This window comes from Peromyscus eremicus, chromosome 8b, assembly GCF_949786415.1.
Source record: "Peromyscus eremicus chromosome 8b, PerEre_H2_v1, whole genome shotgun sequence".
Classification (NCBI taxonomy): domain Eukaryota; kingdom Metazoa; phylum Chordata; class Mammalia; order Rodentia; family Cricetidae; genus Peromyscus; species Peromyscus eremicus.
Genome location: NC_081424.1, coordinates 20,571,319 through 20,586,332, shown reverse-complemented (window position 1 = coordinate 20,586,332; position 15,014 = coordinate 20,571,319). Strand labels below are relative to the sequence as shown.

General features: G+C 37.8%; 1 long non-coding RNA gene across 1 annotated transcript; it reads left to right on the top strand.

The window, feature by feature from the left end:
- The first annotated feature begins 2,083 nt into the window (after positions 1 to 2,083).
- On the top strand, positions 2,084 to 9,564 carry LOC131918825 (uncharacterized). Its single transcript, XR_009381094.1, has 3 exons — positions 2,084 to 2,243; positions 6,906 to 6,999; positions 9,286 to 9,564. It is a non-coding gene; the product is annotated as an uncharacterized LOC131918825 (long non-coding RNA).
- Positions 9,565 to 15,014: the final 5,450 nt, after the last annotated feature.

Below are 15,014 nucleotides of genomic sequence, written 5' to 3'. Positions count from 1 at the left end.
GTTTTGGTGAACCAACCATTCTATACATTAAAAATGTAAAGGGCTAGACCTAGGAGGGAAAGGCAAATTGGAAAAAAATATACCCTGGGATACTAAAATTTATGTATGTTCAAGTCTATCATGCATGATATATTATTTGTATATGACTTTCACATATTCTTCATGAACTGTAATCATTATTAAATGATTTCCAACAACTGATGCATTGTAATCTATGTAAATAGTGACCACATTGCACTTCAGGTACTAATGACTAGAAAATAGTGTAAACATTCAAATACATTTTTTCTAATATTTGCAGATTTTAGTTATTTAAATCCTTAGATATAGAAATGTATATGGAGACCAAAGGTATAAGCAGATCATCTTCAGAAATACATAAAACCTGCATATAACCAATCAGTAATTTTTAAAGTGTATACATATGATGTGTATACATATAAGAAGAAAAGAGAGAGAGAGAAAAGTCATACATAGGCCTCAGCATGTGAATGGAGATCAGAAACTGGGTGTCTGTCCTTGAGTTCCAACTTGTTTTTGAGTCAGGGTCTCAGGCCAAGCTATCTAACCAAGAGTTTCAGGGGATCCTCCTTTCTCCATCCCCAATCTCACTGTGTACTACATTTGTGTACTACATTATAAAGTTCTTGGGATCTGAACTCTGATCCTCACGTTTACACAGAAAACAATTTATACACTGAGCTGTTTCCGCAGCACAAATGAGAAGTTTTTTCATATTCTAGTATCAGTGTAAGCCATTCCATTAGAAAAGTCAATAATAGTTAATGTGTATTTTAAGAAATACTAAAATTACTTTTGGTAAAATGTAATACCCACTTATGAGAACTGTAAACATTAAAAATATGTAAGAAATCTTTGTATTATATAATCACTTAAAATCATATTAATATGAAATATTTACTTACTTTATTAACAATAAAGAAGTTATATACTATCACTTAATTTTGCTTCATATTAGAATTGCTAGTCATACTGTATGGTAAGAAAAATAAATATAATTACAAAACTATCATTATTTGTAGAAAATTTGAATGCATACAGATAAATTCCAAAAATTCATCAGTGCATCTAGCAAATCAATTATATTTTCCATATTTTAGTATTTTCAAGAAAACTTTTTTTAGTTAAAAAAATCATCATGAGTGAGGTAACCGAGACCCAGAAAGACAAACATGGTGTGTACCCACTTATAAGTGGCTATTAGCTATAAGTGAAAATAACCATGGTACAATCCACAGACCCAGAGAAGCTAAATTACTAGGAGGACTGGGGTCAGGGATGGAGGAGAATGCATGAATCTCCCTGGGAAGGAGAAATAGAATCGATATAATGGGAGGACTGTGGGCAGGTGGGGACTGGAACAGAAGGGATCAGGTAGGCGGAGGATGGAGGGAGAGAGTCCTGGGGGAGACAATTAGAACTGAGGGGCATCTCGGGGATGAACTACAAACCTAGTACAATGGAGACTCCCAGGAGTCTACGAGGGTAACCCTAGTAATGGGAGATACAGAGCCTGAACCACCTATCTCCTGTGACCAGACAAGACTTCCAGTGGAGGGAGCGAACACCAACCCAGCCACAAAACTTTTGACCTAAGCCTACAACATGAGCTGTGGTTTTAAGATGGCCAGACAGTGGCTGGTTCAGCTGAAGACATATGCCACTAGAGGGAGCCCACCCTGACACTGCCTGAAGGGCCGGGAACCAGAGGCTGGATAGCCCAGAGACCTAGGATAGAACCAAACATGACTGGCAAAAGTATTAAATAGATGGATGGATGGATGGATGGATGGATGGATGGATGGATGGATGGATGGATGGATGGATAGATAGATAGATAGATAGATAGATAGATAGATAGATAGATAGATAGATAGATGAATAAACAAACAAACAAATAAATAGTTTCAAGGAAAGGATGACTAATGATACTCTGCTATACTCATAGACCCGAGTCTAGCATAATCATTATCAGAGAGTGTGGTGGGTAGCCATTCCAGGTTTGATCTGGAAGTTCCAACCCCCATTGAGGCTTCGGTAACTGTCACGCCTACAAGGCAGGGCCAAGAGAGGGCCCTGAAGACCCGATATCCAGATGTGCCACCCTCTCTTGGTTCCTGGACCCTGGATGCTAGAGGTAGACCGAGCAGAGTTCTCCAGAGAACACCGCTGGACTGCGCTACGTCTTCCCCAGACCCTGCAACCTACCTATCCCTTCATTTGTAAGTTACGCCACTAAATAAACCTCCCTTTTAACTACGTGGAGTGGCCTTAATAATTTCACCAATAAGAGAGGCTTCATCCAGCAACTGATGGTTGAAACAGCTGCAGAGATGTACTGACAAACATTAGGCAGAGTTCAAAGAATCCTGTGAAAGAGAGGGAGGAAGGATTGTAGAAGCCAGAGAGGTCAAGGACACCACAAGAAAACCTGAGAATCAACTAACCTGGGCTCATAGGGGCTCACAGAGACTGAACCAACAACCAGGGAGCATGCACGAATGTGACCTAAGCCCTCTTCATATATGTAGCTGGTCTTTCTGTGGGACTCCAAACAGTGGGTTTGTGAGCTGTCTCTGACTCTTTTGCTGGCTTTTGAGACCCTTTTCCTTCTACTGGGTTGCCTTGTCCAGCCTTACTATGAGGGGAGGTGCCTAGTTTTACTGCAACGTGATACACAGTGTTTGGTTGATATTCATGGGAGGCTTGCCTTCTTCTGAAGAGAAGCAGGAGTAGATGGAGGGGGAGGGGGGACACAAATACGAGGGTAGAAGGGAGGGGAAACAGCTATTGGGATGTTATTACACTATGGGAGAAGAATAAATTAAAACTTTTAAAAATTTTAAAAAAGAAACAATTTTCAAAAATTTAGACACATTTTCAATGGCATCAAAAAATATTAATACCTGGGTAGTAGGTATGATACCTGGTGTGTAAGACTTCTTTACAAAAGAGGCTGAAATTGTTACTGAGAGACTAAAGAAAGCCACACCTTGTTTACAGATTAGAAAAATGACTATTTGAACTGGAAGTTCAAACTTATATATCAGCCCATTTCTTTTGTATATTATGGTCTTGACACTATGATTTTAAATTTTAAATATAAGTGTCAGGAAAGTTAAGACACCCTTTTGGTAAAAAGAACAATAAGAAGGATTTGACATATTGAATATCACAATTTAGCATGTGTCGATTAATTATAACAAGATAAGCTTTGTCAGCCATGAATATCTGTACCATTGGTCCAGAACAGGGAGCCAAAGGCCACAGTTAAACTGCTTACAGTTGATGTACACTAAAGAGGCTCTTCAAACAGTTTACTAGACAGGAGCAAGACTGGGTAGCTGTGTAGCCGTATTTCAAAAAACAGTGACTCTCCACTACATACTTGACATAAAAACCAATTAGAGTTCCACTGTAAATATAAAATCAAAGGCTAAAACAAAAAAATTAAATATAAAAAATACAGCATATTTTGATCTCAGGTAGAAAAAGTCACAAGAAGCTATAAAATCATGAAAAGTTATTAAAAACTTGAACATCTTTTCATCAAAAGACATATTAAGTGGAAAGAAAAAGCAGGTCATGTATTAGCTGCATCAAGTTAAGTAACATAGGCTTCTTGTCTGGAAAAGATACAGGATTCATAAATCAGTAGAACAAAGCTATTCAAGAGAAAGTGGGTGAAATATATTAATAGGTATTTCAGGAAACCAAATGGCTAATAAGCTCATAACATGCTGCTCAGCTTAAACACAAATATGGAAGTACAAATGAAAAGTTTGTCAGGGCAATTCTGCAGATTTAGTAGAGTGGTTAAAATTAAAACCCCAACTACAATGCACTACATGTGTCTAAGCATGTGGATCAAGGATCATCAAATGTATGCAGGCATCATCCATAGTAATGGAAACAGTGCCTCCTAGCTACCTCTACATGTCCTCTTCTAACACGGTAACATGCTTCATCAAAAACAGCCAAGATGTCTGTTAGTGGAGTCAGTTAGGACAGAGTCATGCAGAAGATAATGTTTTATGAAATGGATGGCCTGTAACCTCATAACCTCTGCTGTATAATGTAAACTAATTCAGTCCCTGTCCACCTCCCTTGTCACACTCCTTTAATTAGATGGAAGTCACAGGGTCTGCTTTCACTCCAGGGAAGACAGTTATACAAAGGCATGGCTTCCAGAAAGTGGAATTTATTGGAGGTCACTAAACAGTCTGTCCACCAAACTATTTTGGGAAGCCCATTAGTAATGTTCACTAAAGCTGAACCTATACCCTATGACCCAGCAATTCTTCTCACAAGCCTATAACAAACAGAAATGCTAAAGAAACACAGAAATGACACAACCTAGAATATTTATATCTCAAAATAGCAAACAATCTAAAGGTCCATCTATAAAACATACAGATAAATAAATGAGTGCATTTACATAATCCTAGTACGGCAATGGAAATAAACAGTTAAATCTCACAAATGTTTCAGATTGTGGTAAGACAGGCAGAAAAGAATACTTTTTGAAGTTTTTTTTAAATAAAAGTAATAGCATTCAGGGAGGAACAGTTACAAGATGTCTTAGGGTTTCTGTTGCTGTGAAGAGACACCATGACCATAGCAACTCTTATAAAGGAAAACATTTAATTGTGGTAACTTGCTTATAGTTCAGAAGTTCAGTCCATTATCATCATGGTGAAACACGGCAGCATGCAGGCAAACATGGTGCTGGAGAAGTAGCTGAGTCTTATATCTTGCATTCAATATGAAGTGGTCTGAATGTCACACTGAGTGAAGCTTGAGCAAAAGGGGCCTCAAAGCCCACCCCTGCAGTGACACACTTCCTCCAACAAAGCCACGCCCACTTCAACAAGGCCACACCTCCTAATAGTGCTACTTCCTTTAGGCACTATTTTCTGTCAAACCACCACACACACACACACACACACACACACACACACACACACACACACACACACAAAAAAAAAAAGAGAGGTACTAGGAAGGTCAAGGAAACACCAGCTATAGAGGAGGAGCTAGTGATTGAGAGCAGATCTGATACCCCAGATGCATTACCTATGTGTTCTATTTTGCTCAGGGTAATATTTGCTCAGGGTGCAAATGTTTTCTTTGTTACAAAGCATTAAGTTTTGTTAGTATCTAGCCTCTGTGTCATGTTTAAGCAGATAGAAGATAGATGACATCTAGATAGATGACAGACAGACAGATAGATGAGAGATGGATTAGAGATAGATGATGATGATGATGATGAAGATAGCTAGATAAATGAGAGACAGATAGACAGCCAGATGATAGATAGATGATAGAGATAGATAGATAAGAGGTTGACAATTAGATCATAGAGACAAATGATAGATTATAGAAATAGATATATAGATATATAGGTGCTAGACAGAGAGATATATTAGTAGATAGATAGATAGATAGATAGATAGATAGATAGATAGATAGATAGATAGATAGATGATATAGATAGGTGACATATAGGTAGGTGATAGGAAGATAGATGCTAGATAGGGATGTACACTTAAAAAGCTTACAAAGACCATATTGTAGTGAAAGCACTTTCTTTTATTTCCTAGTGCTAGATTTTAATATTATCAGAGGGAAATTAGTCTCTTTGTACCATAGCATTCATGGACAGGTATGTCAATGGACACAGGAAGCATTGTACTGTGTACACAAACCCAAAAGAGAAATACAATAGTAGCTCTTGCTGACCTCCCATAATCTAAAGTACCTGTCTGTTCCTACACTCAATATTCATCCTTGAATTACTCAGCTCTCTGCTAGTCAAACGCTCCCCACTCCCCATAAACATGTTTATTCCAGAATAAAAAAAGGGTAAAGAGCCTCTCCCACCTCAGTTCCCAACATAACAGCTTCAGACCAGGAAAGAGTCTCTCAAGGACTATGAGACAGGCACTACCTCCCAATTCCCAGACATGGGAATTTTAGAGCAATGCTTTCAAGAGTGTAATAGCACATGCCTGTAATCCCAGTGCTTGGGAGGCTGAGGCCAAGAGGTTCAGGAGTTCAAAGTTATTGTCTGCTACATAGGAAATTCAAAGTATAACCAGGATATATAAAATTCTATCTCAAAAAAAAAATTTAAAGCACTACTTGTTAACATTTTCACTAGCACATCGGTCACTGGACCTAGGATAATGTTTTATTGCAATAAGCACTACCAAGTAAGTGAATGATTGAGCTAAAATCTGTGCTCTAGCTGGATCCACAATTTCCTGGGTTTGCTACTTTGAGCCAGTTTCAACTTCTTTGCATTTTATTCTCATTTGTAAAATGAGGCCAATATCTGTTCTACAAATTTTACCAAGCTGTTGAAAGGTTTATTCAAGTTTTATGTGACAGTTTTAAATTTTATAAATAGATATATAGATGTATATGTGTGTGTGTGTCATATGATATGTGACAGAAGGATTAACAAAGCAATACCCCTCTAACAAAAAAAATGATTTAAGAATAAATGAGATCTACCTCATTCCATACTGTACGTTATAATTAAACACTGTTCTAAAATGGTTTAGACATTCTCCTGCCTCCTATAGGAAGGACATATAAAATGAAAATGTCTTGCAATGCTGCAGAAGAAAAACTTTTCAGGATTGTCTTGTTAACTTTCTTTCACTTCAACAAAAACTCTTTGCATCTTCAGTACAAGGGTATTACCACCATGTACATGCACAAGAAGTCTCGCCAGGAATGACTAAGTTCTCTGCTTATATGTCAGTTTGAAATCAGGGTATGAGACACAGGTGAGTTCTCTCAAGAAGGTTTGAAAAAAGTATACTTTTAAACTTGCTGTCGTTGTTGGTGAAATTTAATATTTTTTTTTATTTAAGGACAGGGTCCCAGTTTCACTTCTTTCTGCAAGAGCAATCTCAGCTCCTTAGAGACGGTCCATACTCCTTGCTCAGTGAATCCATCCATCATATGGTAAAATATGGGACATCAGATTCTCTTGATTTGAGTCTTGACTTCCATTTCAGTGGCTTCCAAAGAAAACTTTTCGGATATAAATGGCCCAAGTGGTTATGTCATATCACTATATAAAACTACCTAAAATCAAGTAAGCCATATGACATAATTTAGCCTGAGAGTAACATCCATCTTATTTGCCATTCAGGAATGTATGTGAGGCAAGAACATGGGGTGGAGGGAATCCTGAGGACCATGTTAGAAAACTGCCTGGCCAGGGCCTTGTCACTGGTGATGAGGTCATACTTAACAGAGAGAGGATTCTAGACTAAGTGCTTGCCAAGATACTTATGAACCTAGCTTTTAAAAAAATCAAACTTTTAATATGAATTTGGTTTCTTATACTTTTGGTTGCTCTACCACAGAGATTTTTGGAACTGTAGGGTTACAATCTATTAATGAGTTATTAAAGTAATTTAATGGATTGCAACCAATTTCTTTTTAACTAAAATAATTAAAAGAAATATCATGAAGCAATTGAGTGAGTATGACCATTTCATTGGAAATTCTGAAATCAATAAAATCTTAATTGGAGAGAAACCTTCCCACTGGTGATGTTTTCAGTTTTGTGTACATGCTGTACCCAAGGGGAATATATGCAGTGGCTAAAACCTAGGGAAGCCACTACCCTAGATTATAGGAAGTATGTCATTACCAAACTCCTTAGTCTAATCAATAAATATGATCCTTAGTATTAAGTTTAACATTCCTCTATACTGTATTAGAAAAAAAACACTAAAGATTTTTAAATTATGTGGATTTGCAACATTAAATTATCCAACATAGTAACCCAAATTACTCTTTATTGTATAACTTTTGCACATTTCAACTCAATTTTCTCATGCATCATATGGATCAGTCTTCAAGGCTTGTCTTTACTGGGTCTCTTTTAATAGATGAAATAGTCATAAATTAATAAGAATTTTCATTACTTCAGTCAGTAGCAAGTTTCAGTACTCTTTCTAAACCATATGAAGGGCACTAAGTTTTACTAGTAGGTCTTTGGTAGAAGATGTTTTCCCACTAGGCTTAGCTGTCCATAGCAATCTAAGAAATTGCTTAACTTCTAGAACACAATATTCATGTTTATTCACCCAATAATTAGAGTGCATGTCCATGTGCCATCATGGGAGTCTCCATGGAAGATTTAAAGAGGAACAAAACTAGTCTGTGTGCTCAGGGCCTTTATATATTTCTGGAAATGGCTGTCAAGCTTTTTCTTGAAATGTCTGGTCCTTAATGTTCAATTTGTTAACTTCCCTCTCAAATTGTATGCCGTCAAATACGCTGCTGCTTTTTGCTTTACTCCACTATGGAGTAGACAAGCTAAGCAAATGGACAAGATATTTTCATTTACCAAATTCTCCCAATTTCCAACACCTACAGTCCTGCAGCCCAGAGTGGAACCTCTAAATTCATGGTAGTTTTTATACAAAAGTATTGGATAGAAGTCCTCTTTGAAAGGAATATTTTAGTAAAATAAGAATTATCTTAATTAGAATATGTTCATTTATTTGTGTTTGTAAAAAAAAAAAAGAAAACATTTCTTCACATCCTTAGGCAAAGGCTCTTGCTGTTCAATATGTGATTGTTCATTGGTTCAACATTCAATCCAAGATTAAAATATAAGAATAACATAAAGAGAGTAAATGGACCTCACTGGACAGTGGGTACAGTAACAACTGCTATTATAATCTAGATATAGCTAATTCTAATCTAGCCCACAGAATGAAGCAGAGCATCAAGTTAATATTTTGGTAGTTCATAAGCAAAAGAAAAATAAAAGCTGCTGGAAGAGTGGCTTCTCTGTGTAGCAGCTTGACTATGGTATTTTTACACATACCCACTGAATTTTAATCATTGAATGTAAACCGTTGCCAGAAAGATGAAAGTCAGAAAAGCAACATAGGTTGGTTAGATCTTAAAAGAAAACCTAGACGATCACAATATTCTCATAACAGATAGAGATCCAAAGAACAACATGGATACCTTTATATAGACTAAATACATGTACAACAGTTTGACTCCCTGAGCAAATCTTATGTTATGCAAAGAATGGTAATATAACAACACAGCACTTAATCTCACATTCTTCACCACCTCCAACTCTACCAATATGAAGGATCCTGTATTTGTTTTTAATTAATGGTGATTTAAATTGATAGGCCTGATATGATTGCTAGTATGGATAAGAATGAAGTTTTCAAGGCTATCCTAGTATTTTGTTTTGCTTTCTGAATGTAGAGGAGAATAATGCCAATGGAAATATAAATATTTTGAAAAGCTTTGGGAAGAAAATCTGGAGATGGCACAGGAAGCAGCCACAAACTCAAGTAGCAACAGGGACCCTGAAGTTGAAGTTGTGAAACTGTGAATACATGAGACTCCGGGGGCTTATACCACATTGGGAAGCAGGTGTTCCACTTGGTTGTTCAACATGACATCATCACATCATTGCAATGAAGAAAATGGGAAGAGTGCCACAGAATCTTCTACTTTTTCAAAGGATCCTGAAGATCAGGAAATTTTGTAAGTATTCTCAATGTTTACAAAATGTAAAAGGAAACAAAATAAACACCAACTACCTATAATGTATAGTAAATTTTGAGCTCAAAGCATGCTATATATGACTTCTGTTTGAGAAGGAAATAATTACATGACACAAGTAAAAGTTTATAGTTCAGTTGATAGTAACCGAACTAAGACAGAGTTTTGGAAATTATTATTTTTCATCATTAGCTCTGTGTCACAACTGAATTTCAGTTTATGGCTTTAGTTAATATTGAACAAAATTACACAAACTCTTTCTGAAAGGGCACTGTCTATCAATAAACAGAACTCAAGTCATCAGAACCTGAGCTCAATTGGATGTTGGTCTCAAAGCCCAACAAGCCCTTGGTGCAGAATCAGGCATTCAAAATATAAAATTCTTCACAAAAGGTCATATTAAAAAAATTAATGTTAATATACACCCTTAAGTGAGGGATAAATATTATTAATGTCTTCCTTTCTGTAAATGTCACTCAATTATATCAGCTCATTTGAAGACTATATTTCTGTTAATTCTAGTTCCTTCATGGCCTGAACCGTCAGCACAGAGTCAATGACTCATTTCTTGTTGTTGTTTTAGAACTAGTCTTTAAGTGAAATAAAAAAAAAAATCATTTTTAGAACTCTCCCCCCAGTAGGACAGAGACTGCTCTAGTTCTGCATCTATTGTCTCTCAGTCCATTGGCTCTCTCTTCTGATCAGCCACTTATCTTCACATTAGCATCAACTAAATCATTTCTTGGGGCTTCGAAGCTGATAGACTAGAGCTGAGCTCTCCTTAGTGGAGGGGTTATGTTACCCTGAACACAATCATCTTTTCTCAGTCCATCAAAGAGCAACTTATTCAACCTCCTCCCAATACAGCAGATGCATAATGATTTTGCCTTAGTCTTTAAGTGACCTTGGTCTTGGCTTTATCCCTATTTAAACTTGCTAAGTACAATCATTTGTGGCATAAAAACATTTTGGTTAGTAAAAGAGTCCATGCATAATAATGGTCTCAGGAGTACTGCTAAGCCGAAAATCCTTTTCACAACACCGTAACAACGCATTATGCAAATGCGTGTAGTGATATTGATGTAAACAAACCTACTGCATACTAGTTATATAAAAGTATGGCACAGAAAAAGTATATATAGTACATGATAGTTGATGACAGTAAACCACTATTACTTACTAATACTACATATTATTAACTATGCAATACTCTAACCATTATTTTAGAGTATACTTCTAGTTTATTTTTAATGTAGTTTACTATGAAACACCATGCCATGTTATAGCAACATCAACCTCCTACCTCTTATGCTTATCATGTCTATGGATTGGATCAAGAGTTCAGGTCAAGTACCTGACACACACTATCTAGGCTTGTGTGAGTGCACTCAGTGATGTTCATGCAATGATGAAGTAGCTCGATAGCATGTTTTTTAGACTGTGTCTTGCATGCTCCTTTACAAAATGAGGCACTATATATGACATGAAACTAGAAGTCAAACTGGGGGTGGGTGGGTAAGGAAACTACTAGGAACATGAGGGGCAAGAAAAATGGGGAGTAAGAGAGTATAGGGGAATATGCTCAATGCACAATATGCACATGTATGCAAACAAATAAATTTAGAAGTAAAACAAAAACAAACTTGCAAATGTACCCCAACCCTGAGCACTACATCTAGTTCCGCAAGTTGCAGGTGTACTGCTGACCTTTTTCTTCAAGGGTTATGAGTGAAGAATGCTAGAGTCTCAGACAGCCCAGCTTCAATAGCCATCTTGATAATTTTGAAAAGTTATAGTATATGTGATTTTCTCCCTCCTTCCTTCCTTCCCTCCCTCTTCCCCTCCCTCCTTCCCTTCGTCCTCCCCTCCATTCTTCCCTCTCCTTCCCTCCATCCTTCCCTCTCTCCCTCCCTCTCTCCCTCCTTCCTTCCCTTCTTCTTGCTCTCCTTCCCTTCCTCCCTCCCACCTCTGTGTGTGTGCGTGTGTGTGTGTGTGTGTGTGTCTATGTGCATGTATTCATGTGTGTCCATGTCTACCAATGTGCTGTGGAGACCAGAGGTTACTATTGGCTGTTGGGTGTCTTCCTCAATTGCCCTCTACCTTATTTTTTGAGACAGGATCTCTCTCTCTCCTTTTGAATTTTAATTAAAATACAATTACATTGTTTGCCCCTTTCCTTTCCTCCCTCTAACCCTTCCCATGTACCTCTCCCAATGCATACTACTCCCTTTACTCCTTCTCAAATGAATGATCTATTTTTCTTTTGTTATTATTCTGACATACATGCATGTATAATATATATATATATATATATATATATATATATATATGTACAATCTTTTGAGTCTATTTAGTGTTGTTTATATGTATATGATTTCAGGGCTGACCACTTGGTATTAAATAACCAGTTAGGGCACTCAGTCCTGGGAGAGTCTGATTCTCCCCTTTTTAGAAGCCATTATTTGCCTTCAATTTTTTGGTTAGGAGCAGGGCCCAGTGAGATTTCAATCTTCTATATTAATATGTCTATTGATGTTGTCATTGTTCCGGTCTTGTTTAGACAGCCATAACATTGAGGTATCATCACTGTCAGTTCAAAGAGAGAATCTCACAGCAGACTTCCTGGTCCTCTGGTATTTATAATCTTTCTGCCACCTATTCCACAATACTCCCTGTGCAGCAGTTGTGTTGTGATGTGTCTGCTGGACACACTATGACCGGTTGATTGTGTCCAGTTGTGGTTTGCTGCAATGTTCTCCACCTGCTGCAAAGAGAAGCTTGGGTCATGGATTGTCCAGGAAAAACTATTACCACCGCTTTACTAGGCCAGCATCAATGTCAATTCTAACAGCATTCTAAAACTTACACCCACAGATAAGTAGAGCTTTCATCATTTATCAGAGACATGGTGTCTTGATGAGTCTGGAACTGACCTACCCAGATGGCTAAACTGGCTGGCCAGCAATGGCCCTCCTATGTCTCTCTTCCTAGTGCCAGATTTAAAGGCATAAAAATTGTGCCTGTCTTATTAAATGGATGCTAGGACTCCAAACTCAGGTTCTGATATTTGCATAGCAAGCACATTATAGACTGAGCCTTCTCCCTGGCTCCAAGATTTTCTGTTCAAGCCTACAGTCCAGTAAATACACACATCCACACACACCCCATCCCCTCCCAACCCCCCACATGTGAAGACTGTACTTTGAAGAGTCTAGGGCCAGATAAAAATTACTAAAAGTAGCATTATTATCCTTTACTTAAGAGTTAAAATCCACTTATAAATGAATATATACCATGTTTATCTTTCTGGGTATGGGTCACTTCATTCAGGATGATTTTTTTTCTAATTCCATTCATTTGCCCACAAATTTCATGAAATCATTTTTAAACAGCTGAGTATTACTCCATTGTGCAAATTTACCATATTTTCTTTATCCATTCTTTGGTTGAGAGATGTCTAGGTTATTTCCAGTTTCTGGCCATAATGAAGGAAGCCACTATAAATATAGTTCAGCAAGTGTCCCTGGGTTAGGGTGGAGTGTGCTTTGAGTATATGCTCAGGAGCTGGATAGCTGTGTCTTGAGGTAGATTGGCTTCCAATTTTCTGAGGAACTGCCATATTGATTTCCTTAGTGGCTGGTCAAGTTTGCACTCCTACAAGGAATGGAGGAGTGTTCCCTGTGCTCTATATACTCACCAGCCTGAGTTATCACTTGTGTTATTGATCTTAGTCATTTTGACAAGTAAGACGCAATCTCAAGATAGTTTTGATTTACAGTTCCCTGATAGCTAAGGATGTTGAACATTTATTTATCTCCCAGTCATTTGAGATTCTACTATTGATAATTCTCTGTTTAGATCTTTCCTCATTTTTTATTAGATTATTTGGTTTGTTGATATCTAGTTTCTTGAGTTCTTTATATATCTTGGATATTAATCCTCTGCCAGATGTGGAGTTGGTGAAAATCTTTTCCCATTCTGTAGGCTGCCATTTTGTTCTACTCACATTGTCCTTTGCCTCACAGAAGCTTTTCAGTTTCATGAGGTCCATTTATTAACTGTTTACCTTAGTGCCTGTGCTATTGGTATTCTGTTCAGGAAGTTGTCTACTGTGCCAATGCATTCAAAGCTATTCTCCACTTTCTCTTCTATCAGGTTCAGTGTATCTAGTTTTATAGTGAGGTCTTTGATCTTCTTAGACTTGAGTTTTGTACAGGGTGATAAATATGGATCTATTTGCATTCTGGGGATGCAAACAGGAGGGATCAAATTAGAGAAGGATGGAGGGAGAATGTATAGGGAGACAACTGGAATTGGGGGGCATTGGGGGGGGCAATGTGGAAACCTATTGCAGGAGAAACTCCCTGGAATCTACTAGAGTGACACAAGCAAGAACTCCTAATAATGGGGCCTACAGAGCCAGAACTTGTCATCTTCTGTAACCAGACAAGGCTTCCAGTGGTGGGCCTCAGACATTGACAAAGCCATAAAACCTTTGACCTACAACCAGTTCTATCTGCAAGATTTCCTGGGCTGGTGGTGGCTCAGAACATGTGGGAGTGTCCAATCAATGACTGATCTAACTAGAGACCCACATTATGAGAGGAAACACATGCCTGCCATTGTCTGGATGGCCAAGAACTAGAGGCTGCATAGCCTTGAGTCCTAGGATAGAACCAAACGCAACTGGAAAATAAAATGTCAATGAAGTGATTCCTAAGGATATTCTGCTATACTATAGATTGGTGCCTAGCTCAGTTGTCATCAGAGAAGCTTCATCCAGCAACTGAAGGAAACAGATATGTAAAGACCCACAGCTAAACATTAGGCAGAGCCCAGGAAACCCTGTGGAAGAGAGGTAGGATGGGTTGCGGAAGCTAAAGGGGTTGAGGGCACCAGGAGAACACAGCCCACAGAACCAACTAGGCGGGACTCATAAGGGCTCATAGAGACTTAAGTGATAATCATGAATCCTGCATGGGTCCCTTCTTATATATATGTTTGTTTAGCTTGGTGCTATTGTGAGGGCCCCTAACAGTGGGAATGAGGAGGAGGTGTCTCTGATTCTTTTGCCTGCTCCTGGGACCCTTTTCCTCCTATGGAGTTACCTCATCCAGCCTTGATATGAGGTTTTGTGCCTAGTCTTATTGTGTCTTGTTTTGCTGTATTCAGTTGATATCTCTGTAAGACCTATTCTTTCCTGAAAATAAATGGAAAAAGAGTGGATCTGTGGGAGAGGTGAAGCAGGGGGAGAAGATTTGGAGGAGTGGAGGGAGAAGACGCTGTGGTCAGAATGTATTGTATGATGGAAGAATAGATTTAAAAAAAATGAAAATAAAAATATACCACTAAGAGTTACTTTAGAAAATCATAACTATCTTTGGACAATTACTAGCTTCTTAATGTCTACTAATTTGATCTAAAGC